The sequence below is a fragment of the Podarcis erhardii genome (assembly GCF_964252035.2).
Source record: "Podarcis erhardii genome assembly, chromosome: 1".
NCBI lineage: Eukaryota > Metazoa > Chordata > Lepidosauria > Squamata > Lacertidae > Podarcis > Podarcis erhardii.
In genome coordinates, this window is record NC_138497.1 from 67,044,285 (window position 1) to 67,068,603 (window position 24,319).

Genomic DNA, 24,319 nt, shown 5'->3' on the forward strand with positions numbered 1-24,319 from the left:
GGATGCAATTTTCACCTCTGTAAAGTTGGCTTGTTCCTATACACCTGTCCATTCAGGCAAGCGAGAGGCAGTATCAGAGTTTCAGGACACATCCAGCCAGACAAAATAAAACCAAGGAGGGTGTAGAGCAGGACCAAGGACAGTTCCAAGGGCTAGATAGAGTGGTCTGGAGGGCTGCATTTGGCCATGGACCTGAAGTTGCCCACCCTTGCTGTAGAGAAAGGAGCTGTATTTCTGTCGTAGAGCACATGTGGACATGCACAAGGTCTTTGGGTGAGTGTAAAGGATCAGGATGTGTTTAAAATGATTATATAATGCCTCATCTGAAGCCCAAGAGAGCAAGATGGACAAATATATTCACTAGGCAGCTGAGATGTAATGGAGTGGAAGACCATTTTCAGCTGTTCCCCTACAGCCCCCTGTACTCCCCCAAATCTTCTTTAGGGGGTTAAGGGACCCCTTAGGTCAGTGTGAGAAGTAGCTCAGAGGGCTGCAGGATTAAGAGAAATCAGTGAAAGTCCTCTCACCATTCCATGGACAGGAGGAGGAACTAGTTTTTATCATTTTGCATTTGGTGTAGCAGGCTCTTCTATGTTATTTAGCTTTATGGAGACACATCAAAGCTCATCTAGTCAATTTGCGCAGTTACACAGTGATGAAAAATTAATCCTCCTCTCCATATCCCTTTCAGTTTTTCCCCTTTTGGAATAAAAGAGTGAACAAGATTTCTGTGGGAAGAGGAGCACTATCCAGCTTTTGTAGGACTTGTTAGTGTTTAGGTGGTGCTTTAAATATTTGTTATTATCACACACACACATATATATACACTTCAAGGCAGAAGTGGCCAATGTGGTGCCCTTCAGAAGTTGATTGACTGCAATTCCCATACTACCTTTGGCCCTGCTAGCTGGCACTGATGGGAACTAACACCCAAGAGCCTCTGGAGGGCACCATGTTGGCCATCCCTGCTGTAAGGGATAATATTATTATCGGATAACTTTATTGGGGTCACCTGTGGTATGCTTTCCAGTTTAGTTTGCAATTCCGTGACTCATACCTTTTGTTGCACTGCATGCCTGCTGTGCTGGTACGGACTCATTTTGACTAGCTATGATTGCTTGCTATGCCTGAAGAGTGTGAGTCACGACCAGCTCAGGCCAGCAAGAAGCAAACAACATGGAGGAAACAAGGGCTGGCAAGAGCTCACTCTGTGTGGTAAGTTAGCCTGAGAGGCCATTAACTTCAGGACACAGCAAAAATTGAATAGATGTTTTTGTTTGCTGTTTCATTAAACTGAGCAGCAGTTGAAAACGAAGTAAATGTTTTCACTTTTGTAAATTTGGGAGTGGGGAAAATCTTTATCATTTTTTTAAAAAAAAACTTTATATACATATTTTTTATTTGCATCTGGCATTTTCTAACTTCCCTTAGTCTTTCTGAAACAGACACTTAAGTCTCCCCACATAGCCAACCACTGCTATATTTCATGCACAGAATTTCTATCTATCTACATGCTGCTTTTTAGTCTGGCAAACTGGAGCACGGAAACAGTCTCTTCTTACAGCTATCATTTTCTACTGTAGCCAAGGATGCTTTGGGAGTAACTGTTGGTGTTGCAATATTAGTCCCCCCCCTCCCCTTCTGCAACAATTGCTGTGCTGCTTCCTTTCTCCACTGGGCATGCATACGATCAGAACTGCATTTTGCCAGGATTTGCCTTGGCATTGTGCAGCAACAGTGACGATAGTTCATGCATAATTCAAATATTGTGCATTACAATAATGCGAGGATTGAAAAATACTAGTATCTTGGAGTAAAAGGTAATTTATAGTTCTGTCATTTTCAGGAATTTGAGCTAAAACACTACTTGGCTGCTGGTAAATTTGCATCTTCTTTTCTTTTCTTAAAAAAAAAGCCTTTACTTAATGTTCTGGTATTTGGCATTTTTCTTTTCAGTGACTGGAATTGTCTGTAAAGCCCAGGGCTCTTACATCTTCTGCTAGTTCAAAATTGCTTGTCTTAGCTATTGCTCAAGAGCTTAGACCATCCAGACTTAGAAAAAGGCATGCTAGGGCCAACACACTTAATTGTCCATTGTGCAATTCACAAGGCAGGCTGCTCTACATCCCATACAAATCTCACTGAAATGATGTGCATTGAAATTAAAGGCCAGCAGTGAATAGTAATAATTAGAATTTTTTAAAAAATGAATGAGTGCTTTCAACTATAGTCTGTATCTTGATTTTCACAGATCTGTAATCCAGATCAAGTATTTGCTGGAGCAACATGGAGCAGACAATGGTGTCCTTATGCAGAAGCTTCCAGAGATGTCCTTGGAAAATAGGGACACTTGGAAGGTTTGGAAGCAGCGGGTGGACTCTGCCACTGCATCCACACAATCCCACCCCTGCTGCTGGGAGATTGAGCTGTGTGAGATGCTCCTGGTCTAGTGATGTCTGTCTTGTACCTATTTAATGCCTCTCTCGTGCCAAGCAAATACATTTTGTTTTACCAGGTCTTTTAATTTATGTATCAGTTTAGTACTGTTTTAGTTCTGTGAATTTTTATTCTTCTGTTTTGTGGTTTCAATTGATTGAATGCAGCTGAGCTGTGCTCCTCGGCTCTGCTTTTAGAGTGGTTTGACTTTATGGCTGTGCTTTATTTGTTGCGTTTTATTGTAACTTTGATGCATTTTAACTTGTTCTTGTTCTTGTCTTGTAAACTGTCCAGAGTGCTTCTGTTACAGGGTGGACTTAGCTGGCAGAAGGTGCTTGCACTGCCACCAAAACTATCTGGAGCTTCATGACTAAGGTTGGATCTAGTAGCAGCCCCAGACTATGAACCTTGTCCAAAGCAGGCAGCCACTATCTCTTGAGCCTCTCATTTTTTACCCCTTTCCTCCATTCCCACTTTGCACGCTGTAATTTGGCTCTCTGATCAACTCCAGCTCTTGTTACCCTCCAACCAACAGAAAAACTACTACTGTCCTGGGGCAGTCTCATCTTGGGGTGAGCCATTTCTGCTCTAAGCAAGGTATTTGCAGCCCAGAAGACAAATGCTGAAAAGGCCATTTCACACACAGCCACCACTGTCCCTCGTTTGTCAGGGGACCTCAAAGAAGTACCTCAGCTCATGATTTCAAGGCACAGGTAAGTAAATGCGGGGAGAGATGATCAGGAAGCGAGGTTCAAAAGCTCTCAGCCACACCCAACTCAGACAGCTTCTCCATAAGGACACCATGGTGAATTGTCTGCTGAATTCTCTCTCTAACAGACAGATCCAGCGGTCGTAGTCTACTCTCTTGTCTTCTCATTCCCCATACAAGGTAGGGCTGGGATATGGAGCATCACCAATGTGTGTGCATAACAGAAGGGGCTCACCAGGTGGGGTGGAGCCACTATACCAGCTTTCCTGCTATTGCATACTGGGTGGGAGAGGAGCGGGGCAGCATTGGGGTTGGTGTAGTGCAGTTTCACTGGCAGAGCCTCACAGGTGCTCCTGCTGAATATTCAACATTGTTCATAACAAACAGCCTTGTACACAGCCCTTGGATGTGTGCCCTCCACCTGACGGTGGGAACAAAAGACATCTTGCGGGCCTTTTTTCGCTTTTGGTTTAAAGCTATTTTATTTCCTAGTTCAAACATGATACGGTTTTTGTTATATCTGCAGAACAATCTGATTTTCTTTGTCTGCAGTTCAAAGTCACATACAAGAGTGGATCAGCCTCATGGTTATATAAAATGCTTTTTTGCTACACAGCCTCTGACTGGGTTGCATTAGCTAGCCTATAAAGGATCAAAACATACACATTGAGTGGGGATATTACAGTGGGAATCTCTCTGAAATATACTGTCTGACTTTGATCACTGTTGTCACTTCCTTTCGCAACCTGAAATGTGCTAGTCAAATATTTTCTTTTCTTTTCTATATTAGCATTTTAATTGCTCAGATCCAACCAGCCACCAATATGGAAGGGTGAATTCTCCTCTGAGAATCGTGGCTTCATCCTCATTTAGATTGGAGTGGTCTGACCATAGTAGGGCATCAGAAATGCCAATAAATTGATCATGCAGTGTGGTCTGAAAAAGAGGTGTACCAGCCATATAGGGATAGAAGAGAAATTGGATTCCGTTCACATTGAAAGGCGGACTGACCTTATTCACACTTCCTGAAACAATATGCAAACTGAAAGCCAGCCATCCTTCAAAACACACTTCTCCAAATTTTGCCGTACAGTTTTCCAGCCAAGTAACGGGCACAAAACTGCATTCACCTGGCTAAAGTGTGCCTATAAATGCCTGTATTAGTGAAAATAACACCCAAAATGTACAATATTAGGGGTGTTTACTTGTCAAAATTGCCTCAAAAATATGTATCAGGAGAAATATCAGGAGAAATTAGCACTAAAATGATGAATTTCAATGAGGACCACCCCCCGCCTGCCTCTAATCCACAAACTGATGTGGGACTGTGAAGAACTGAAGGCTGGGAAAATGTGAAACTGAAGAAAACCAAAATCGACTGATTTGCTGTTGTACCTTTTAACTAGGAAGGGGGCCTCAAGTAAACACCATCCCATACTCATGTTGACATGGTAAAGTGAATGGGCTTCTTCTATTATCTTTTAGGCCAGTGTGTGCAAGGATGATGAGGTGAGTGAATTTGATCCCAGCATTGACTTGGAGCAGTTGCTCATGTTGAATCTCTAAGCAAACAGGCCCACATGAAGACCTGGCATTATTGGGCAGCTGGTAAGGACAACACATTTCAGAAGGGCCACATGGGCTGCTACATAGGCTGTCTGAGCTCCCACCCCATCCCAATATTACTTCTGGTGCCATTTGGTCATTCAGCAGTATGGATGCTGTGCTCAGAGATTTTGCTACCCACACTTCTTGGATGGGCTATGATGTCCAACAATGCAATGATTCTGGCAGCGATGCTAGGGAGCAGAGAGACTGTGGAGTTGAAGACTAAGCCCAAGCAGTGAGCCTTTTTTGTGCCTGGGGTATTTGTCAATACCAGGAAGCCTATTGGGGGCATTTAGCCTGACTCTGTCCCTGATGCTACAATGTATATAAGAAGTACATTTATCAGTGCTAAACCCTGTCCTCAGCTTATCTGCACGAATGAGTTGGGTGGGTGTGTTTCTGTGTGTATGCCATATCTACCACTGACATGCGGCCCCCAGAGGGATAGTCCAGAGTGAATGTGGCCCTTGGTCGAGAAGGTTACCTACTGCTGATCTAAATAGGAAAAAATACCTGTCAAACTGATACTCCTGTGCATTTCCACATGCGCATGGCAGTTTCTTGATGCTGGTAGTGAGGAGCTTTTATGGTTTTCTCTGTTCTTCAGAGCTGGAATTTAGTTGATAAATTAAGATTGCTAAACTCATGCGAGTGTTGCTTTAGCAGTATGATCTCCAAAGCACACAGGAAATAATTTCCTCAGATTGATAAATAACACAATAGGAACTTGCAATCCCTGAGACGATCATGCATAAAAGGGCACGTTCTTTGAGTCAGTCACCCACTAAATGAGCACCAAGCCTTTTACATTCTTAGGCAGGTAAGTCTTAACAGCTGCTTCAGTGGCGGGAGGCTACACTTCCATGGGGAGCTGGATTTTAATTTACATTTTTAATAAAGCGCTGCGCTAGTGAAGCCTGTTGTGTTTTTTTGTTTTCCCAACACGATTAGCTTATTCTTCCAAAATCCTGAAGTTCTTTTTATCTTATTTTCTCGTTACAATTCTGTTTAGATATGGGATCAGTTTCACAAGACGACTCTGCCAGGCACACTGGAATTGTTCATAATGATCATATAGTCTGTAGATTTGGGGGTTTTTTATATAAAAATATATATCATACATCTTCTAATCGCTGGGGAATGATTCAGGCCATCTCTTGAGCATGACAATAATGCAATCTGGGAAGAGTTGGGGAGCAGCCATCCATTATATATCCATATGTTTGAAATACACTGGAGGTGGAATTGCTGCTATTAGCTGAAATGAGGGGAGGGAAATTTTTGAGGAAGACTCTTCATTCTTGCCAATTTTGCAGGGGCTGAAAACAGTGGTGGAAGTTTTTGCCCCTTCCGAGTGTGGGGAACGTTTCCTCTCCTTCCTCTTAATTGCTTAGTTACATTGCAATGTTGCCATATTTGATTAGTTATGCAAGAGGTCAGCAAACTTTTTCAGCAGGGGGCTGGTCCACTGCCCCTCAGACCTTGTGGGGGGCTGGACTATATTTAGGAGAGAAAAAATGAATGAATCCTATGCCCCACAAATAACCCAGAGATGCATTTTAAATAAAAGTACACATTCTACTCATGTAAAAACATGCTGGTTCCCAGACCGTCCGCGGGCCAGATTGAGAAGGCGATTGGGCCAGATTCAGCCCCCGGGCCTTAATTTGCCTACCCATGGGTTATGCCATCCCTGATTGGCTGATATCATGTTGCCTAATTGTCTGGGATCCTATATCCAGGAGAAAGGACATAGGGTGGTGTTTAACTAAATAATTGTGTGAGTGGAACCACTTCCACTTGTGCAGTGGGATTCCTCTCTCCTTCCCTTCTACCCCACTAAATCTGCTCTGGGGTCTATCCCAGCCCTCCAGAGTAGTTTGGATTCTCAAGGGTTATGCGCATGGGAAGGAAAGCCCTGTTGCTCAAGCAGAAGTAATTCTTTTCACACAGTTATTTAGCTTAATACTACTTATACTGCTTTAAAAGGATGGTGGTAAAGCAATTGTGGATTTGGCAGAAAACCATTTTCAGGCAATTTTGAAATAAATATGGGGAAGAGGGCTGGAGCCCATTTGGCCCCTTGAGGGCACCATTTTTGAAATGTTCACCTGTGATCGTTCTAATGAAGAGCATGTGGTATGGAATTTAAATAGTTTGCTCTCTCACTCTTAGGTTGCAATCCTGTACCCACTTACATGAGAGTAAGCCCCACTGAACTCAATGAGACTTACTTCTGAATTGCAGTGCATATGATGGTGTTGTTAGAGATGAAATATGGAGGCAATTGTATACATGCGAAACATATTTGTATTGTCTTGGATGAACTATTTGAAAGATTCTAACTAATGCACGATCCCTTTTGTTTTAAGAATTTCCTGTCTCTACTTTTTTTTAAAGGTTTGGGCAGCCTTTCCATCTGCTGTTCATCACAAGGATTTTGCATCTTCTTGACGGCAAGACTTAATTGGCACTCTGAGGACTTATTATCTCTTAATGTCTCCATAATTTTATATGCCTTTCTATATCTCTGAATCCTTTGCCAAACAACACCATTGTTATCCTAGAACCCTCAAGCCAAATCCCACAAGCTGTTGCCTGAGTGCAGCATCCCACAGGACCAGGCCATCAGATATTCAGGGCTGATGTTTTTTTAATCAGAGAAAGGCACTCATCAGAAGTTTTAATGTGTGTGATTATTAACTATCGCTACACAGCTTTTTCTCAGGAACTCAAAAAGAAAAGAAACATATAAAAAATAATGTGCTTGAGGAATGAGGGAAAGGCCACAAAATATTCTATTGAGAAAGTATAGGGAAATCGTACGTTTAGATGGGATGTACAAGTGGCATATCAAACATTATTTAATTTGGACCTTCTTGGACTGCAAGTTTCACAGGTTCAGTTTCTAACAGTAAAATTTATTGTTAAGCATTTCTACTGGGGGAAGAGCCATTTATTGAATTAATTTGGGTTTGTTTATTTATTCCATTTATATCCCACCTTTATTTCCAAGGAACTCAAGGTGGTGTACATGGTTCTCCCTCCCCTCATTTAATCCATATCACAACCTACCCTGTGAGGTAAATTAGGCTGAGAAGCCATGACAGGCCCAAGGTCACCCAGTGAACTTCATGGCAGTTTGAACCTGGTCTCCCAGGTCCTAGTCTGACATTCTAACTGACACCACACAAACGAATTCACTGTGCGAGCAAAATGACTTCTGCTCATGCTATGGGACTTCCACTTCCTCTCCTTCTTCTGCATGTCCCCTGCAGCATCCCCAAATTAACTCTGGAGAATTGGGGAGATCCCCAGAGCAGATTTGGGGTGGGCTGCATGGGCAGAGGGGAGGAAGGGGAAGTTCTGTTGCATGAGCAGGTAGTTCCATGTGCACAGTGATATTGTTTACAATATGTGTATACCATCCTTCATCAAAAAGATATCAGGACAATTTACAGCATGTGTAAAAAGGAATAGAAAACAATTATGCACACTTGTATACCAAGCAAAAGAAAAAATCATATATAATGAAACAGGAAATAAGGTTAAACAAGACTGAGCATAATACATTTTAAAATGCCATAAGGAGCAGGCTTTTCAATTAAATGTCCATTTAAAAGCCAGGTAAAATGGGCGAGTTTTAAAATATATATAAAATATATCCACATACTGGTGCACACATGAGGCAGGGGAGGGCAGGGAGATTCTAGAAGAAAAGCACTGAGTAGAACCCTGACCAATTGGTTCAAGTTTGAAGAGAAAACGTTTGAGGCTAACTTCCTGCATCAGTTCAACAGTGGAATGGGCAGCCTAGGTAGGTGGTGGATTCTCCTTGAAGCTTATTGGTCACCTATTAGGGATGTTGCAATAGTGGATGTCCTGCATTGGCATGGGGCTGGAGCAGGATGACCTTTGAGATCCTTTCCAGCTCTATGATTCTGTGATCACCTTCACACTTTCCTTCAGCGGAAGGAGGTTGCCTTTTGAAACCATCTTTAGTTGAGCTATTGTAAACATCTTGTGCCATTACAGTGGTATCTTGGTCCTCAAACTTAATCCATTCTGGAGGTCCGTTCCAAAACCAAAACCAAGGTGCGCTTTCCCATAGAAAGTAATGCAAAATGGATCAATCCATTCCAGACTTTTAAAAACAACTCCTAAAACAGCAATTTTACATGAATTTTACTGCCTAACGAGACCATTGATCCATAAAATGGAAGCAATAATCAATGTGCTGTACTATAAAATAAATAAGACAGTATTGTAGATGATGAAAATAATAATAATAATAAAATCTTACCTGCACTGATGATAGTCAGTTTATCCATTTCCGCAATCACACAATCAATCAATCAATCAATCAGTCAATCAATCAGTAGCTGAACTGGGTTCCACACAGTCACAAAAACAAATAAACCAAAAAAACCTCAAAAATAAAAAAGCAAAATAAATAGCAAAAACAAAAGCACCAAATTTAATCGGTTCTGGGAGTCCATTTGACTTCTGAAAGGTTCGAAAACCAAGGTGCAGCTTCTGATTAGTGCAGACGCCTCAGAAACAATAGCCGACAGCCACATTGTTCGGCTTCAGAAAAACTTTCTAAAACCAGAACACTTACTTTCGGCATTTGGGAACCAAGGTGTTTGAGTACCAAGGTACCACTGTATTCTTTAGTGTGTGTGTGTGTGTGTGTGTGTGTGTGGAGGATAGGGATTGTTTCAGAATCAGGGATAAAGGTTTTCTGTCTTCAGGTGTAAATCTTATTATCTTTCTGTTTAGATCATTCATAAAGGATATTACTTCTTTTATAAGAGTACAACACATCCCCTCTGTATTTTACTAGCACATGATTCTGATATGGTGCTGAAATTCATTTACCATTTAACTGCAGATAATAACCTTGAATATATCTTTCCCATGGTTTTAATATGTACTTATCGGAATAGAATAGCAATGCTGTCAATTAATTGCAATAATTCTAGAATGTGTTATTATTGATGGAGACTTATTCACGCTAAAAAAGAAAAGATAAAGCAGTAGACTACAGCAAAGAGAATTTGAACTCGATTCTGCTGTCAGTCTCAAAGGGGCACTTTTGAAATATGCCTGCATTTTTATTTCATGGGCATTAAATGAAATGTTCATGGCATCTCATCAGCCCATACCCTTGACATCTGATTTGTGTTTATTAGGACGCTCAGGTAGGGAGAGAATTTGCAACTGATAAATTGCCAAGATGTCCCCAAAATTCCTTAGATTACATTGAAGTTGCAACCTTCAGGCCACTTGGCTTAGAATGAAGTGATTGATTGGGAAATTGAACTATGCAACCATGGCGTGCAAACCTCTGGAAGACTTGGTTCTTGATAGCTCGCAGCTTTGTAGGGGAAAATAACACCAAAGTCAAAACTGGCATCCCGTTTCAATAATACTCCCTTAAAATCCTGAAACTAGTCATTGACCCTCTACAACATGGAATCCTTGGGTTTGCTCTGACTCTAAGTCACCCCAGTTTGTCTCATTATTTGGCCCCTACATATAGCCAATGCACAACCAGAGGATCCAGCTAATGAGTCCTGTTAGCATATGCCCTGCACAAGATTTTTGTTTGAATAATGGAGCTTTCTCCCTTCTCCTTTCCTTGTTCCCCCCTCGTGCTCCCTAAAATTGGACCGAAGGGTTGAAAGAACCCCTGGAAGAGCACAGAGGGAGGAAAGGGGGATAGTTCTATCTGGCAAGCCAAAATACTTGCCCTGACTGATTACTTTAGTGTGACATTGAATTTCTCCCTGTGTGCGTGTGTGTGTGTGTGTTTGATTACATTACATGAGTACATAGGAGTGAGGTGGTCTAATCAAAATTCATACCCTCTAAAGTACCCTTCAAATCATCAACTAAGGATGTACCATGGATAAATCTGTCAGTTTTCTCCGTTCTCAAGTTCCATTGACCACATTTTCACATCTGTATTCCATTTCCCCCTAATGTATGAAATTTTCGCTTGGAGAACTGCATTACAAAATTTGGAAAAGTGTGAATTGTGAAATGCAGCTGCATTTTTGGTTCACACACAGTTTCAGGAAAAACAAATCGGGTAGAATTCTGTTAAAGAAGCTCCCATTCCTGCCCTCAATTTCTTTTAAGTCTGAATGAGAAATGGAATAGGTGGGTAACAACACACCTGTGAAATGTGGAGTCCCTTTTCTCAAATAGCTGGAGATCACTCCTGTTTGATGAGCAGGAGGTCGGTATTCTTCCATGCAAAATCTTTTTTGTTTTTCCCTGATGTTGCTGAATTGGCACAACATGCATGATTCATGAACTGGTGCTCATAGATATTTTTGTTGCAAATTAAACTGTGACCCTTCCATTTTAGTGATAATGTAATTTAATGGAAAGCCGTAAGAGGAGCATGAAGTAGTAGCCCACTTTAACAAATACGCAGCAAAGTTAGCTATTTTCTTTCTTTTTTAAAAAGCAACCCTACATACTAAACAAGGCAGTGGCTAAGTGGAAAAAGTAAACCACATAATACATTCTGATTTAATTGCCTCCAATGAAATATATAGAATTAAGTGCTTCAAAATTATTCAGTGCTAGCTCCAAAAGAAGTACATTTTGGAACTTAAATGCTGAGATGTTTCATTTAATCTTGAAAGCTTTGAAGTGAATGTGAATCTGAATGATATTAGAGCTACCACACGAGGGGAATAATAATTTTCAATAAAGAACCACAGATGGAGAAATTGTACATTTTAGTAGCTTGCCGTATCTGCAGAATATACCAAGTGAAGACAGGTTGAAAGAAAAATGGATTCCACATGAGAAGCACTTTGCTCTGTTATTAGCAGGGAAACTAGGTGGCCTCCATTTTCTGGGTTCCCAGACCCACAGCTAATGCCAAGGATCCATTCTTGAAACATCTGAGGAAAACGCTCAGCCTTAGAGTCTTATTGGTTTCACTTCCCTTCAGTCCATTTCTTCATATCATGTGGCCAGACCTATGTGAATGGTGGTTTAGATTAGACCTACAAGCAGCATGCCAGGTAGGATGGAACCTTTCCATTAGCTTCTGGGTGGGTGGGTTGCTGTGGGTCACTGGATGGGAGAGGGTTGAATTGGCGGGAAGGTTGGCATAGAGCAAACACACCAGCTGGAGTGGCTCCAACAGTGTGTTTGCACCACACCAAACTCTTCACTATCTGGCCTCTCCTTCTCTCCCTCCTGTGACCAACATGTCAGGGAGCTAGTATGGCTTTACCCCACCCAACAGGGCACTTCTGATTAAACATCTAAAAAGGTCTACCATGGGCATGACCATTGCATGAGCATTTGATGAATGAAGAACATATCACCTTCCTGTAAACTGGTGTTGGGAGCAGGTGTCTATGGGGAGGAACAGAATAAGTTGCTTTTGAATCTATGCTGTCCATCCATAAGAACATATGAAGAGCATGCTGGATTAGGCCACCAGACCACCTAGACCAGCATCCTCTTCTCACAGAGGCCCAACAGATGCCTGTGAGCCAGCCATGACAGGCTTGCACAGATATCCTTGAAAGCAACATCAGCTAACACAAGCCACAAGAGTCCCTGCACCACACAAAGTAGGGTGCTTCTATTCTACCTCTTTCCCTGTCACCCTGCAACATCTGCATCACAGAGTTGCAGACTCTCCCACTTCTTATGTGTAGTTTGATAGTCATGGTAGAGAAGAGTGGCATGCACCACTTCCGACTCAGAGGCCACTGTTAAACCTGCATCAAATTCACCTCATGCTGGTATTCTAGGATGCTTGAAATGGCAATCTATCCCCAGAAGAAGCTCACCTTTGGGGGTAAAGGTGTGGAGTCTGCAAAACAAATGACAAACTGGTGCACTGTTTTCATCTGTAACTGAGGAATTTCCCAAATGATCAATGACACAGGAACATGTGAGGGGAGGGGGCTCCATCAGGCAAGGCCTCTTTCCACCTGCCTTGCCCCCCCCCCCCGCCCTGGGACTCCTCATGAGGGAGCTGTGCCTGAAGGAAGAACTGTGAGGGGAGAGACTCCATCAGGCAATACCTCTTTCCACCTCCCTTGCCCCACCCTCTAGTCTGTGCTTCTCAATTTGTATTGTATTATTTTATGTACTGTGGCTTGCCGTTGTTTTATTGATTATAGTTTAGAAATTATTTATTGCAACTGTTGAGTGGATTTCTGTTTAACTTTTATATGTTGATATTATTATTTTGTACTATTCTAATAATTGTTGAATGTTACTGTTTGATGTAGGTTGCTTATTTTAAAGTTTTGTTTTATTATCACATTTTTGTATTGCATTAGATTGCTATAAGTTGTACGTTTTTTGTTTCTTCAGCTTGTAAACCGCCTTACGTATTGTAAGACAGAAAGACGGTATACAAATAAAAAATGATGATGATAAGAAGCTGTCTTTACCAAGTAAGTTCACTGGCCCATTTACTTCAGTATTGCCTACACCATGAATGAGATGTCAATGGCATTCCAGATGTTGTCCCATCAGCTCCAGAGAACATGGGAAGAGGAATGATGGGAGTTGGAGTTCAGTGACATCTGGAGGGATACAGCTTCCTCATCCCTGTTCTGTGCTGATTGGCAGAGGCTCTCCAGGGCTTTGAGGCAGAAGCCTTTTCCAGCCCTATCTAGAGGTACCTGGGATTGAAACTTAAGACTTTTGGCATGCAAAGCATGGGGTCTAATGCTGAGATATGGCCCTTCCCCAGGTCAGCAGTAGTGCTCTTAATGTTAAATCAAGCAGCTCCCATAAAATGCAGAGGTGATGGAAGATGCTATTTCTTATGGACAAAGTAAACTGTTTTAACATACTACCCAAGTGCTACACTTTCTGTTTTCTGCAGGAAACGATGGGCCAATTTTTAAATGTCATGTACAAATTGTGAAATTAATGCAAAGCTTGGAAAATAAATGACTCACAGAAATAATGATATTGGCATGTCTGTGATACCTTTTCATCTGGGAATCTCTGAAGCACTTTATAAACATTAATTAATCACAATGGCATCCCTTGAAACACATAAAGGGCTCAATGTGCTCTTTTCACCCACCTCTGAGCTCTGCAAACAGTTCTTTGAGAACACACTGCAGAAAGCACAAAAGGCTTGGTATGGGAAGCCAAGGAAACCAGAGCACACTAGGTGAGTGGAGTAGAACTAAGCAAAAGGTAATAACCAGGGGGGCACATGCAGTTCAATTCCCCCCTCTGAATTTCCTTTGCAGCAGATGCCTTGAAGGAACCCTCAGACAACATTCTGAACTCCACAAAGTTTCAAAAAGCAATTTCAGGATTCTTTCTTTTTTTTTTAAGAGGAATTTGGGAGTCAGTGAAATGGCATGCTTTCAGATGCAGAGGACTCGCAAAAATAAACAGATCAGTGTTCCACTGATTTCAAATGGGGGACATTTTACAGCACAGTCCTATGTGTACTAACTCAGAAGTGGCCTCACTGTTTGCTGCACATGTTTATCTGTCCATGGAAACAGATGGTTTGGACATCTGATTAATTTTGACAGCTCTTCCTATATGCATCCAGCCCACCCGAACCTGGCAGAATGGAAGAGGAACTAGGCTTGAGAATCTAGGCCATATTTACTCTGTGCATTAGATAGCACTTAAATAGTCATGACTCCCTCTAAAGATTTCAGGGAGTTGTAGTTTGTTATGGGTGCTGAAAGTTGTAAGAAGACCCCTATTATTTCAGAAAGCTAGCATTTATTGTGAAGAGGGATTGGTTGTTAAACAACTCTGGTAATTGTAAAGCCTCAAATTGTATCCATTTAGATATTCTCCAAAACAAAAAACACCCCCAAAACCTGACATTTTAATGATGCTGTTTAACAGTTTCAGGTTAAGAACGGACCTCCAGAACGAATTAAGTTCTTAACCCGAGGTACCACTGTATCATGTTTTCAAGATTTCTTAAATTATACTGAGGACTAGAAACAGGCCTTTAATGAAAAAAAAGTTTAGACTCTCAGAAGCCTATGAAGCATTCCCTGCCTGGATTTGGTGCCCCATCACAGGCACAAACATCTTCACTGAGGAGAACTAACAAACATGGATGATCCAGCTGCACACATCAACATGGTGGCTGATGTGTGGATTTGTAACTTCTACTGCTGGGATTGACTCAATTTCTCATCAGGCTTCCATGTATAAGGTAGGTGAGGTAATGGCAGTGCTTTATTTTTTAGCCGGAACTCACCAGAACTTAGTTCTGGCACCTCTCAGGTGGGCGCTATTGCCATTGTAAGAGAACAAGGGAGGCATTCATGGTGAGTTCTGGCATGTCTTTTTCTAGAAAAACAGCACTGTGTATTGGTCACCTTCACTTCAAATTTCAGAATGTCAAGGATTCAAATAAACTTGTGCCAGGAAATTTGCTTGGATAGCAATTACAGCATTTAGCCCTCTGGGAATACGATGGTTCATGCAAAATGCTCTCTCCGGTGAGCATATATTTCATGCAAAGAAATTCTTGGATGCTTGATCATATCTTAAATTACTGAAGTAATAGCTAATATTCTTTTGTGTAAACATAAATCTGCAAAATCAATAATGGCCTAAAATAAAAATAATTTAGAATAACTATTCCAGGTTTTATCACCTCATTACTTCCCCCTGAGAAATTATCTGTTCCTTTCCTACCAATGAAAGGTTTCTAGCTTTTTGCCCTCATGAAGCATTCATCTGGTAGGGAGATAAATTAGAAATAGAACTTGGTGGCTGTTATTTTTATAGAAAAGAAGCAGAACCCAAGGCAGGAGCAGGGGAGAGAAAGAATTAAGGCCACAATCCGCACTCCGCTGAAGTTAGTGGCAAAAATTCCCTTGACTTTTATAGCTGTTTACTGTACTCTAACTACTTGCCCTTGGCTCTAAGCACACCATCTCGGTTGGGCTGGGAAAATATAATCTATTTCACAATCTGCAGAAGAAATACTGTCCCTGAGAGTATTCATGTGAAAGGAACCATGAAATCATATGAATGGCAAAGGTGTGCCTTGTAAAGCTAATTGGAATATAAGCCATTGTTTTTAAACCTCATAAAGAAAATTCTGGTTTACAGTCTTACAAGCAAGTCCCGTTTTTCTATACACAACATTTGTTCAATGAATTGCGAGGTTTCTTTTTGACAAGTGTTCCTTTTGTCTGTTTAAAAGAATGAGCAATGAGAAACTGGTAGATATTTGGGAATTAAAACCAATAAGAATTCACCCCCCCCCCAAGTGTAACTGCAGCAAGCACATGAGCTTGGGAGTGACACCAATGAAATGCTTTCAAAGTTCATTGTGATTATTCCATAGTGCTGTTAAAAAGAAATGCGCTAGCTTCTTTCAGAAACTTAATTCCTGGCTCAAGACATCTTGCAATAAAGAATAGCTTATTTGTAGCTCTTTTCCACAGATATAAGCAAAACGGTGGTTTGTTGGATTGCTGTCCTCTTAATGCATAACCAACTCAGGACTCCCATGGGACCTTCTACCTTGGGATTTATCCATTCTAGCAGAGAATCCCTTTGACACTTCTCTACGGTCTTTACACTGTACAGCACATGTCGTTTTACCTGGAAATATTCCTAAGGTAGAGTTTGATCTTTGCAAGCTTTTTAAACAACCACTGAAGACTTTAAAAAAATAAGCAAACATATTCCTTACAGACTGGCTTCAGTTCAGTAAGTGAGCATGGAGGTAAACAAGATGAGAGGACTTCAGCTTTGCACTGAGACGGTCATTCCATCAGACAGACAAACAGAATGATCACTCCCTGTGCTGTTCTGGGGATTCCCCCGCCCACTCTGAACTAATTTCGGGGGCACATGGGGTGCGCAGAAGCTGGAGAAAGGGGCAAGCACCATGGTGCTGGCAGATGCCCTTGCACAGGGCTTCCATTGATGGGACTCATTAGTTGAACTATGTACGGTGTTTACATTCATAGTGTTACATTTAGTGCTCCAACTATGAATATCGTGGGCAGCCAATGGGAATAGCTGCTCTGCAATTTGTTGGAATTAGTTGGAATAAGAGATAGCAGCTGAAACTGCACATCTTGGGGACAATGCCAGATGGAGCTAAACTCATATGGAATAGTGAACAAGTCTGTAAGGGGAAAGTGTTAGGGTTCAATCCCGTAAAGATAAAGGAATTATATCATTGTTATGTTGCATGGGATTTATGTGTGCATGTGTACAAATGCCTTGAGGCAGGTAGTCATTTTTTAAAATATAAAAACATGCCAGACTATATATATATATATATATATATATATATATATATATATATTCTGTAAGTAGCCTTGGGTTGTTTTGAGAAAGTGATAAAAAAACTTAATGATGATGATGATGATTTAGTTCCCTGCTGAAAATCCAGAGAAATCAAAGGCTGACTACCCAAGACTAAACCTGCTTGCCCCTACTTTGGCATGTGGAGCTGAATTCTTGTCTCACCCCATTTTAAGCAGGGTTTATATAAGCTCAGAGCCAGTGATGGAATCTTAGTAACAACACCACAGACCACCATGACAGATTTTGCCCACAGCCAGCCATCAATGCCATGTAGTTATTGGTTATTGTTGAGAAATCCCAAGCATAATGATTCCTCTGAAAAGCTGGTTATGTGTGGGCTAATTCAGTTCACATATTATCCAAAAGAAATTTACATGGTCCAGCTCCATGTCACAGTGGTATTCTATGTGTCAGCCAACCATGCGGATTTCTCTGATCACAGGGTTATTTCCTACACCAGGACCTTTATTCAATTGCAATCACATTGTGGGTGTGCAAAGGAACTGCTAGATCAGTGCAATCCACTTGGGCGGGCCTTGTACACATTTTTCTTGTAAGCTGGAGCCCAGCCACATGGAAGTGGTTTTCTGGTAGCTACAATATCACCTAGATAGTTAGCCATAGTGATCCATGACTTGTGTAAATAAGAACTACCAAGTATGACTACGCTGCACTTAAAAATAATATCCCCCACTTTAAAAATCCCAGCAGCAGGCATTATATGAAACATTTTTTTACTCTTAAAAGTCAGCTAATGCTTTGAGTTCCCCAAAGCAGCAAACCCATTCTCTAGTTTTAATATCCATTTTAGGTTTATGCATACTAATGAACATTTCATTAAGACTCACTCAAAACTCATTCTTAGCACAGAAAGCAACAGAGTTAAATTCTCTCTGGAGAACGGAAGTTTAATATTTAATGTACGCCTCTAGCGAGCCTTGTCTTGGTCAAGGTTTGAGGTGCAGATGTTGGTTTATAAAGATTATTTCATCTTCATATATTATAATGAGCCTATAGATAAAGCCTGTCAGCATTTCTGTTGCAAAACCTGTTAACTTGGGTCCTTATATAGCTTGACTATAACTTTTGTTTTGGCTTTAGGCTAAAACTAGTTAAACCAAACTTCAATCTGAGAGCAATTTTCTGAAGCAAATTTGATTCAAACTGCTTTCATTTATTTATTCAGCCATAGTTTAGCCGTCCTAGAAAGTCTTCACAAAGGAATGAAGGATGAGCAAGCTTTTAGAATCCAATTCTGCACTTCTTCTCACAGGAAGTAAAGCTCTAACACAATTTAGTTGGTTGGAGAATGCATTTATCCATTAGGGATGGCAAACCGGTCAGCATTTTACTGGTCTGAGCTGTAAAAGTGTGCTCTGCTCCTGTTAAGAAACTTCTGTTGGGATGCGAAAATCCCATAAACTTCAACTTGCCATGCTTTCGTGCAGAGAGGCACAGTGCTCATTCATGAAGGGTTCTCCATAGAGCTCAACAAAGACCTGTCTTTCCATTCTTCTTATTGGGGTGCACAGAGAGGCATGTACAAGTGCACCAGAGTAGTGTGTGGAATGGGACATTTGCACACACCATGCATCCCTGTCATCCTCAACCTGGTGCGCTCCAGAAATTTTGGACTACAATTCCTATTAGCTGAAGAGTGCTGGGTTGGATAAGGGCACCAAACCCATTCAGACCTTCCCCACTGCTCAGTTTTGTCAAGTCACTTGAGCTTTGAAACATGAATAATTTGATTGGTTATAGCATGAGATGCCTATCATTCCCTATCAACAGAGGATTGAACTGCATGTGTTTACATCAAGCAGAGAGAAGGAAAAACTATTTCATCTCTTAGGGAGATTTTGGCAGGCACCGCACCCTTACATGGAGAAAACTTGTGATCTCAAATTTCTACCTGCCTGTATCCATAACCCACCAGATTCTGCCAGGGTTTACATGTAACTGGTTCACTCTGTCTCCACTGCTGACCAACCAGCTTCTCTTTTAGCTCTGCCCCAAGTTCCTTGATTCCTCTAGACTCTCCAGGCATCTGCCTCTCCAGATTTAACATACGAAGAGCCCACTGGATCAGGGCAAAGGCCCATCTAAGTCCAGCTTCCTTTTCTCTCAGTGACCAACCAGATGCCTGTGAGAAGCCTGCAAGCAGGACCTGAGTGCAACAACATGCTCCCCATTTGTGATTCCCCACAACTGGGATTCAAAGACAAATTCCCTTTGACATCGTAGAGGTAGGACCTAGCCTTGATAGCTAGTAGGCTTTGATAGCCTTGTCCTCCAAGAATGTGTCTGTGGCTGATGGAAGCTAGAGTCAAACATTACCATGCTGCCGAAAGCTGCTCTAAGCAGTGAGTTTTTCAGAACTTAACATTCTCATATTCTGGGGAAGAAGAAAATACACGAGCTCCTTTTACAGATAGTTGGAAGCTAGGGATCCAAATGTTAAACCAGTGCAGCAACTTCTCCTACCTAGGCAGTTATCTTTCCATAAGGGCCGACATTGATGCCGAAATCCTTCATCTCCTGAGCTCTGCAAGTGCAGCTTTTTCCCAACTGGGGTGCAAAGTGTTTGAGGACCGGGACATTCGCAGGGAAACCAAAATGCTTGTTTACAAAGCTATTGTACTACCAACATTACGGTATGCTTGTGAAACACGGACCACTTATAAATGCCATCTCCAACCCTTCAAAAGATTCCATCAATGGTTTCTCCAAAAAAATTTACACATCACTTGGGAAGACAGGCGAACTAATGTCAGTGAGCTGGAAGAAGCAAAGATCACCAGTGTCAAAGCAATGATTCTTCAACATCAACTTCATTGGACTGGTCATGTTGTGTGGATGTCTGATTATCATCTTCCAAAGCAATTACTCTATTCTGAACTTAAAAATGGAAAGTGTAATGCTGGTGGTCAACAATAGAGATTTAAAGACTCTCTCAACGCAAATCTTTAAAAAGCTAATATAAAGAGTGACAATTGGGAAACACTGGCCTGCAAGCGCTCCAATTGGAGAAAAGCCTTTACCAAAGGTGTCATGGGCTTTGAAGACGCTCAAACTCAGGATGAAAGGGAGAAATGTGCTAAGAGGAAGGCACGTTTGGCAAACCCTCACCATGACCAACTCCTGCCCGGAAACCTATGTTCCCACTGTGGCAGGATGTGTGGATCCAGAATTGGCCTCCACAGTCACTTATGGACTCACTGTCAAAACTGTGTTCATGGAAGACAATCTTACTCGGCTATGAGTGATTGCCAAAAAGAAGACTTTGCACATCAAGTTTCACAGCTTGTTGCTACAATTTCACTGTGTTGGGATGCTTTCCTTTGAAAAAACAAACCCCCCACATATTCTATTTTATGCTTGTTTTGCAACATTTACATGTTGGTCTTACAATATGCTCATTTTTACTGTCCTTTAACTTCACAAAGCAGCACTGACAAGTGATTTCATAAGCCAGTTATTCAAAGTATCCAAACAAAAAAGTTAAAAAAAGCATACACTTTATTATGAGAAAGGTGGTGGCATTTTTACGAGTTCTACAAAAGCCCAAAAGCATCCATTTTATTTTAGCACTATACAACAGAGATCTTAGGGAAGAAATTCAGTATATGAACTGTGTTATCTCAACACTTCTCACACTTTATTTCTGACTCAATCTGGTGTTGTTGTTAAAGTTGGAAATGCTTCATCAAACTGTTGACCTAGGGATACGGTTGCCCTTGGAGAAGTCAAACTTTTCATCTAGCTTGCATTTCCCTACTTAAATATATCTTATAGATAAAAAAATAAATAAATCTGTATTTTGGGGGGGTTTCTGAGGAAAGCCTCTGGAGACCAAAATCACCATATTTAAAACACTATAGCACTCTAAGGCAGATGGTAAGAAAAGCAAATTTTGTTCAAGGGGGAAGATGAAAGAGGGTTGGATCCAATGCTCTCTTTCTTCAAGCATCTGGTTATATTTGGGCTGTATCAGGGAAGTGAGATACTTGCATCTGACAACTAAAATCATGCTGAGGGTCACTTGAATGTTTTGATTAACTCAAGAGGTCTAGGAAAGTACTTTTGCTACCATTTGCACGCTGTTCTTCTTAATCCCTTTCTCTGTTTCTATCTTTGTTTCCTATAACATGCTCTTGATGCACAACTGCACCTTATCTCCATTATCCCTCCTATTTCCCTGTTTTCCCAATCCGCAGATCTCTCTGCAGCCTCATCACTCACTGACTTTCCCTTCCCGCCACACACTGGACCCCAGAGCACTTTCTCCTTTGTTGGTACAACCATAGGCCCTTGTCTCTGTTACCTCAACTGTTTCTTTGCACTCTGTGTTATCTACGTTCTCCCTGCATCCCATACTATGAAAACTATTTCCCCATCACCCTGCTCCATAATGCCTACACTTTCAACTCTGTTACCCCTTCTAGGGTCTCTCACTTTCACCTTTATTTCCTTCCTTTTTTTCACTGTTTCAAGTCCCCACCCGCATTGCTGCTTATCTCTGTGCTCTTGGCTGAATCCAAAGCTACAGCCTCCATTCATATGTTCAGCTCGCCTGGGAGCCAAATGGCCAAGACGCAAAACTCTCTGTCAAAATTTTGTTGTCTGGTAAGCAAGCGCTTCTTCACTGGGTGTGTGACCCATGCTGAACTGGTGTGTTCTATCATGCTATTTGTTTTATGTCCTCTATTGTATTGTATTGTATTTATTTGTTTGTTTATTAAACCTATATCCTGCCCTTCATGAGAAGACCTCAAAGCAAGTTACAACAGATTCATACATAATGTACCATAGCAAAAGATCACATCATGCCAATAATCTGTCTGTTTCTTACATATACATGTCACTGCCTTTAAAAGCCGGTGTAAAAAGGGCAGATCTTCTGTCAGTGCCTAAAAGCTGTATAATGTTTCTGCTAGCCTTAACTGTGTCACTTATCTTGTGAACCATTTAAAGATTCTGTTCCCCAAAATAGCCTGGCCACATTTTGTGTTTTCCTTTACTGCAGCATGGTGCCTTTAGGGCAGGTATGGAGGACTGGATTCATTGAAGCCAACTCCCAGGGGTCAAAAATATAGCAAAATATTTGAGGGGACCCCCCCCAAAGTTGATGGGCATTGCCATTCAAATGGTGCACGTACACTGCGTCATGTGTTCAGTTATGTGGGGCAGGGATTATTACCTGCCCCCCATATTTTATTCAAGTTGGCACCCCAAACTGGATTGGAGGGGCTGCTACATGCATCAGAGATACAAATAGGGCCTGTAACAAAATGAGAGAGTGTGAATTGCACCTGTTCATTGTTCCAGTGAGCCATGCCTTCCTCCCGCTACTCATAGCTGTCAACGTTTCCCTTTTTTAAACGGAAATTCCCTTATTCCGAATAGGATTCCTCGCAAGAACAGGGAAATGTTGACAGCTATGCCACTACTACACAATTTCTGTTTGTGCTGCCAGTGGTTAGTGAGCATTCAGTGATCACTGAACATGACCACAATCTTCAGAGGGCTGTTTGGCGTTTTCCACGCACCCCTTTTTAAATAGTTTTACAAACATTGGGTTTCTTCCAAACCTGCTGAGACCTAACTCTTGAGAATGCAAGGTGCTGTTTCGGCTACATAAGTACCAGCACTCATCTCCAAACTTCAACAATAGAGGGAATGACATGCAAGCAATGTGTACTTACAGTGGTCCCAAGCAATAGCATGGTGGGTTGTTGGTAGGCTTTTCTTAGCATTTTCTAGGGTGCACTTGACTTCCCTTTTAGGCAAGTGCTCATGACTTGGTGAGCTTGTAACTTTCCTCGTTGTTGTTTATTCAATGGGCTTGCAAGCAATTTGTACATCACACCTGTTGGGCAGAATGCCAGCTTTTAAACCTGACTTCTCATCTCCCTGCACATGTAAATCAGCCTCCATTGCCAAGTAGATGGGAAACTGGAGGAATAGGCAGCAGCAGTGGGAACTTTGGCAGAGATTGGAAGTTGCTCGATGCTACCACCTGTGAAACTGATTGGTGCTCTGCCAGATATGCGGGAGAAACTTTCAACAGCATAGGAAGGATCTTCAGCAGGTAAATACAAGCAGAGGTCAAGGGACACAAAACAGAGATGCTTTCACTTGCTTAGGAAAGAAGCTGTGTCATGATTAAAAGAGCTATGAGAAAGTAAACAAGAACTTGCAAACTCTCAACTGTTTCTATAAAAGCCTCAAGTATTTTGTTTCTTTCAAACAAGCCTGACTTATGCCAGTCCCTCTTAATAAAGGGTCAACAGGTTTTGCTGAGGGGAATTCTAGTTAACTACTTTCCCTGCTTGTTATATCTCTTTACAGCCCAATAGGTTTTCCTTAATAACCACATTCCTGCTGATAGTTTGTTCCCCCAGTTACTAATTTCATGCAGCGTTATTGTAGATGGAACAGCAAAAAGAGACATAACTTTAGTCCGTGGCCTCAAAAAGTGACCTGAACTCATAATTAGAGAGTAAAACAATTTCGAGAAGCAAGCTCTAATTGGGACAATAAACTGAGGGGAGACTAGCTGAGACAACCCCAAACAGTTGATGTTGGAGGTGGGAAACGTGTAAATGTTAAAGTTCTTTTTTGAATTTCACCCTCTTACAATTTCAGTGCCATAGGAGCCACAAACCAGAGGCTGTATGCACTACCTTATAATGTGAAAAACTGGTGGCCTTTGGGGATCTCACAGCATTCCAGACCTAATGCAAATAGCAGTAAGATTACTGCAATAATTGTGTGAGCCTACCTGGCTCTCCATCTCATCATCTCCAGTTCTGACAGAGCAATCCTATGAAGTTAGTCCCACTGCATTCATTGGGGTTTGCTTGCTTATGTTTAGGATTGCAGCTTGAGTTGTGGTGCAGATTATCTAAGGTAAGGTATGCCTTCACTTTGAAGTATGAACTATGGCCAGGGATGGTGGAACTATAGTTCAACATCATGTGGAGGGCCACAAGTTTCTCATTTCTGCTCAGGAATGACTGTATGTTTTGGGATGGTGAACGGGGGGTAGGCGCATGTATGAAAACTTGGGTAGCAATTCACATTTCTAGTTGGAGAACTCAGCTAGAAGAAACTGAGGAATTGGGTAAGAAATTCTCTTTAGTTCTGATTGTGATGCAAACCTACCTAAATCACACGTTCTGAAACAATATGTGAACTGAAATATACCTACCCTTCAAAATCAGCACTATTCTGAAT